Source organism: Manihot esculenta, chromosome 18 (genome assembly GCF_001659605.2).
Source record: "Manihot esculenta cultivar AM560-2 chromosome 18, M.esculenta_v8, whole genome shotgun sequence".
Classification (NCBI taxonomy): Eukaryota; Viridiplantae; Streptophyta; class Magnoliopsida; order Malpighiales; family Euphorbiaceae; genus Manihot; species Manihot esculenta.
This window is the reverse complement of record NC_035178.2, coordinates 9,900,839-9,907,545: the sequence shown is the minus strand read 5'-3', so window position 1 is coordinate 9,907,545 and position 6,707 is coordinate 9,900,839. Positions and strand designations below refer to the sequence as shown.

At 30.0% G+C, this 6,707-nt stretch overlaps 1 pseudogene; it reads right to left on the bottom strand.

Annotated features, from left to right (window-relative positions):
• Positions 1-291: 291 nt before the first annotated feature.
• On the bottom strand, positions 292-3,485 carry LOC110606201 (annotated as a pseudogene).
• Between the last annotated feature and the right edge of the window lie 3,222 nt (positions 3,486-6,707).

Genomic DNA, 6,707 nt, shown 5'->3' with positions numbered 1-6,707 from the left:
GAATTAAAAAGTTTTTAATTTGGTAAATTATTAAGTACACACGGGTGCATGTATTTCTCACTTATAAAAAATAACTCCACCATTCACAATTAGAAGGAAAAAAATTTTTTTATATTAAAATAATTTATATTAAAAAGACAGAGAATAATTATATAAAATTTTTTATTTCGAATATTTACATACAAACTATCATATTTTTTTTTTTAAATATGGAATTGGGAAGTCGAACCTTAGATCTCTTAAGATTACAAAAATGCACTTTCCACCAAGCTAAGTCTTGGCGTGTGCATACAAACTATCATAAAATTTTATTGAATAAAATTACATGAAAATTAAGGCACTAACTCAATAGCGAGAGGTGCTTGGACCTCCACTATAGGCGTTTCTGCGTCCTTGCTGCAGATTTTGCTTGAGATAAGAGCCCTTGATCCTTGTCAATTCACTTGTTACATCTCCCATTTTCATTCTTTCTCCTGGTTGTTCCCTTGAACATTCAACTCCAATTCTCATCACAGAGAGGATGCACTCTTTGAAACTCTCTCCTCCATCTTCAAATTCTATTCTTGGATCCACAATCTCCATCACTCTGTCAGAAATATTTCTTTCTACATATGTATGGAGATTTAGATCTTCTTTAAAAGATTCATCGATTGGCCTTTTTGCTGTAAACATCTCTAATAACAGAATCCCATAGCTGTATACATCTCCTTCTTTGGAAGCTGGATCCCCCAACCCATACTCTGCAATACAAGCTAGTATAAGCACTGAGAAATATGGCTAATAGATTAGAAAATACGAAGAAGGGTACCTGGAGCAACGTAGCCAATAGGGGACCTTTATTGCTGTAGAACTGCTTTGATACTGCTGAATCTCGCCAGAGATAGAGGCGACAATCTTGGCCAAGCCAAAATCTCCAATATGGGCAGTCATTTGCTCGTCTAAAAGAACATTACTTGGCTTTATATCACCGTGTATAATTATAGATGACCTACCATTGTGAAGATAGTCTATTGCAGTTGCTACATCAATGGCAATGTTTAGTCTGTCTATTAGTTTCAGATTTCCTGATTCTTCTTCTTGTCCATCTTCTCTTGCATTGTGAGCATGCAGCCATTTATCTAGGTTCCCATTTACCATGAATTCATATATCAGAGCTTTGAAATCATTGCCTTCAAAGTCAATACTAGAGCAGACGCTCAGTAGCTTCAGAAGGTTTCTATGCCTGATGGTTCTGAGAGCCTGGCATTCTGATATGAAACTATTTGAAGCCCCTCTTCGTTGCAGGTTTAGCACTTTGACTGCCACTTGTTTGCCTATTTGCTCAAGAAGTCCTTTATAAACAGATCCATAGCTTCCCACACCAATTATATTGGCCATAGAGAATCCATCTGTGGCTTTGAAGAGTTCTGCATAGGATACTCTTAGAAATTGGTGATCATCAAATGATGGCATGGAAATATTCTTCTTTCTAGAAATTCTTTGCCAGTGCCAGAAAATTATGAAACCCACTAGCAAAGCCGAAAGTATGGTTGCAGCAACCACTGGGATTGTCACTTTGAGTGCAAGGGAGAGGCCGTTTTTCTTGGGGTTCATGATGAGGCAAGAAGGAAGCTTCATTTCAGTGATACCTCCACAGAGAATACCGTTTCCCATCAATGAAATAGCACTTGCATTCAGAAAAATCCCCTGTTTTGGAACCTCCCCTTGGAGTTGATTAAAAGACAAATTCAAATAGATCAACCCGTTAAGCTGAGATAAAGAACTTGGGATTTTCCCTGAAAAATTGTTGCGTGAAATATCTACCTCTTGTAAACCTCGTAAGGCACCAAAACCTGCAAGTATCTCTCCTTGAAATGAATTTCCTTGTAGGTCAAGAATTTGCAAACTCAAACATTTGTCAATGGTGTTTGGTATTGTGCCAGACAATCTATTGTTAGATAAATCCAACCGTAGCAGAGTTGTCAGTGAACCAACTTCTGATGGAATGGGTCCAGTAAGTGCATTACTAGATAAATCGAGGGAAACTGAAAGAGAGGAAAGTCCCATAATCTGTCTGGGTATTGAACCACTGAGATTATTGTGGAAGAGCTCCAACTCATTCAAGTTATGGCAACTACCAAGACTTGGAGGTATGCTTCCATGTAGATTATTGAACCCCAAGTAGAGACGAGTCAGAAAAGATAAATTACCAATTGAAGATGGGATTTTTCCTGTGAATTTGTTGCTGCCCAAATCCAGCAATTCCAACAGTGGTAACTTCCCAAAATCAATAGCAATGTGGCCACTGAGATAATTGCCACCAAACAGGAAGAATCTTAGATGAACAAGGTTTTCAATACCAACGGGAATGGCATTATGTAACTGATTATCTGCCACAGATAGAAAATATATGTCCTTGGAGAGATTGGCACGGTCCCTTTGAGAAAATTTGCTCGTAAACCAAGAATGATTAGATTGGAGCAATTAGTTAGATAGTCAATGAAACTTAAGTCATCTTGTAGCTGATTAAAAGCAAAGTTCAAAATCTCAAGATCAGGCAGCATTCCAAATCCTCTGGGAATTGACCCAGAGAATTCATTATACACAATAACAATTTGTTGAAGTGCAGAAGCATTTGACAATGAAATTGGGATGGGTCCAGTAAACATATTAACTGAAAGCAGAAGGGAGCTCAGGTTTGGAAGGGTGAGGCCTATATCAGAGGGGATAATGCCATGCAGTTGGTTAGAATCCACTTCGAATGTTTCAAGTTTGGAGATGTTGAAGAGGCCATAAGGAATCTCCCCAGTGAGATAATTTTCTCCAAATATCAAAAGTCTTAACCCAAGTTGAGATATTTCCTCTGGAATCTGTCCCTGCAAGCTATTTCTTCGAAGGGAAATTTGCCAAAGAGATGAGAGATTCCCCATGGAAGCAGGAATACCTCCTGTGAGATTATTTTTGGCCAAGCCTAGAGCTTCAAGCTTTTGTAAAGAGCCAAGCTCAGCAGGAATGTTGCCCACAAGCTCGTTGTCAATGAAATTAAGATACAAGAGGTTTGAACAACGAGATAAGTTGGCAGGAATATTACCTTGGAAAGAGTTGTTGCTGAGGTCAATATCTTGTAGGCGATGCAGACGATCAATCTGTTGTGGTATTTGGCCATAAAAGCTATTATTTCTGAAATCTATGCGCCTGAGAAAGGAGAGATTCCCTATATGTGGCGACAGAACCCCCACCAAGCCTTGTGAGCTCAAGATCAACCTTACAACCCTGTGATGATGGCGGCGACTGCATGAAACGCCATTCCAATCACAGAAGTGCAATGACTCGTTCCAAGAACCCAAAACGCCAAATGGGTCTTTCTGTATGGCGTCTTTGAAGGATGTCAAAGCAAGTCGATCAGTTTCATTTTGCAAGCAAACGGCTGGGTTGAGCAAGAAGCACAAGCACCAGCAAAAGAGAGGAATGTGATAGAGAGACGACCACTTGATCGCCATAGCCATTTCTTCACAATTGCTTAACAAACATGGCTTTGGGTTATTAATGAGTTGAAGAGTTGTACGTAGGGCAGCCATGACATGAAGTAAAAGTCTTGCGTAGCCAATGGATTGGAAAAGTGGAAGAATCCAACTTGCCATATCTTAACTCCCAATTCCTTGGAAGAGCTATCACTCTCAATTTACGAAAATTTTCGCAAGCTTGACATGTCTCCACTATTAATACGTATAAATATGTTACATAAAATTTAGGAAATATAATTTATTAACTTATAATATAGATAAAAGTGAAAAAAATGTAAGGATTACTAATTAAAAGTATTCATTGTTACTTTATATGGGTAACAAGAAAGGACTAAATGTAATTGTTTAATTGAAATTAATTATATTTTTTAAATAAATAAAAATAGAAAATATTAATTTTAAAAAAAAGACTTATTAAATTATGAATCTTTTTTAATAGATTGTAATAATTTTTAAAAATAAAAAAAAATCAAAGTAAATTTTAAAAATATGGTTCATTAAAAGGTGATCCCATATATATTTTTTCAATGCGAGATGCAACATTTATATTTAGTGATTAAATATTTATTAATACAATATTTACATTTACTAGTAGCAAAATATACGTTTAACAAATTTAAATTTAACATAATTATGATAAATTATCATTATTTAATTAACATTAGATTCGGTCAAAATATAATTTTAATTTATTAAATAAATTAAATCAATAAAAGAAATTTTAATTTTTAAAATATTTTTTTAAAAAATAAAAGGACTAAATTTATAGTAATATATAAAAATAAACTCATATTTAACATATTTTTATTTTAAAATTAAAATTTCAGAATTTTTTTTTCTGCTGATATTAAAAATTAATGTGATATATTATATTTTTATAGGTATGGCAGCGATATTCGATTGAAATAAAAAAATTGATCGAATCAAATTAATTTAAAATTTTAGTTTATTTTTTTATTCATTTTAGATTTTTTTTTTATTCATTTTAATTCAGTTCATTTCTAATTTTAAAATTTCAGTTTGATTCAGAAAAAATTAAAAAGAAAAACTAATGATTAGTGATAATAGTATATTATTTTCAATAATATAGAGATTAGATCATATCAAAATTAAAATATTTCAATTAAATTTTATAATACTAAAAATAAAGTGTAAAAAATAAAAAAAATATTAAAAATCTAAACCGATCAAATTAAATCAAATTAAATCAAATTAGACCGGTTCAATTCGATTTCTGAACAAAATTAATTCGGTTCGATTTTTATAAATATTAAAATTTTGATTTTTAATTTATTCGGTTTGGTTCAAATTTTAAACTGAACCGATCGAAAGCTCACTCCTAAATACGTCCAAAACATATATATTTTTTTAAATCCTTTCAATATGAATAAGGATAATCAAACATTTGCAGAAAGTTTAAGAGTTTTTAAAAATTTACCAATTAGTTGTAATAAAAAAATTGTACTAAATAGTTTTTGCTATATATTTCCATCCCATTCTTAAATGGGATGTGATTACATAGAACACATTAATTAAATTTGTATGCACAAAAATAATTGCATAATAAATATAAATCTTTGTCAAACTTTCATTATAAGAATTCTATGTTTTAATGATAAAAATTTTATTTTCGATATATAACGATAATTGATCATTCTTATATTAAATTTTAATGATCATAGTAAAATACTCTTATTTTTTTCGATACATAACGATAATTGATCATTTTTATATTAAATTTTAATGATCATAGTAAAATACTCTCATTAAAAATTAAGACCAATTTAAGAGTATTGGTCGTTAAAATCAAATATATATATTTTTTAAATTCCACATAAAAAAGAGCTATCACTTAAATCTATTATAAAGTAACAAGTAGTATGAGTTATAAATCATGTAAATTCATATGAGTATAAATAGAATTTTTTTTTATCAAAGATATTATATTATTAATTATTTTCAATCATTTTTTTTGAACTGAAAATTAGGTAGAATCTGAGATTTATCAGATTTACTCAAATGTATTTAACACCGAACTAAAAATGTGAGTACAATTATTTTCGATCATTATTGTTATTTAAAATTATATTAAAAATAATAATTTTTCAATTTAAAATTTAACTATCATTATTAATTTTTTCACGAACATATTAATAATCATTAAAAAAAAATTATTATTATTATTATTATTATTATTATTATTATTATTATTATTATTATTATTATTATTATTATTATTATTATTATTATTATTATTATTATTATAATTTTAACTATTGTTTACAATATCATTGTAATTTATAATATTCTCATTAAAAATTTTTAACAATAAAACCTTTTAACAATCAATTAACAACCAAATAAAATACAAATCAATTAACAACCAAATAAAATACATAGTTCTATTATTTAATGATAAATTTTCTCATGTTAATGAGTTTCTGTCTTCTCAATGAAAATCTTTTTTAATTTTAATATTATGCAAAGTATATATTTTCATCCATAAAATATACTATAAAAAAATATTATAGCATCCTTAATTTTATTAGGTTAATAATAATAATAATAATTAGTATAATTATTATTGTTATTATTATAAAACAAAATTTTATTTAATCTTTATATTATAAAAAAATTTATCAGCATTAATTTTAAAAAATATATTAATATATTTTTAAAATTTTAAAAATTTATTAATTAATTATTCTGTTAATTTTAATGGTTAAATATTTTTCATTTACTCAATATAATTTGAAAAAATTAATTAGTCGATTTTTTAATTTTATAAAAAATATATTAATTATTTTTTTATATTAAAAATATTTTAAATTTTTTATTAAAATTAATAAAAAAATAATTAATATACTTTGTAAAATGGGGGAGCTAATCAAGTTGTTATTTACAGGGGACTTAGAAAGGTTAGTCTCCTATTGTGTAAAAGGCAAAGGAAAGGGGTTTTTGGGGAGGGGGTTGTCATCCTCTCCATAGCAGATCTCCTCGCTGTCAGAGTCGACTTTAGGAGCTCGCAGGTTAGCTAATAGAGCGGAGGGGGCATTACGAGCAGCTGTGAGGCCTTGGTTGTAGCCCAAAGCAAACATCCAGAAGGCTTCCCTGTATATCTTCTCTTGCAGCTCCCTTAAGCCTTTGTACTCTAGCAGCCGTTCTTCGCAGGCCTACTGAATTCTATTTTTTACAGCCCTGACA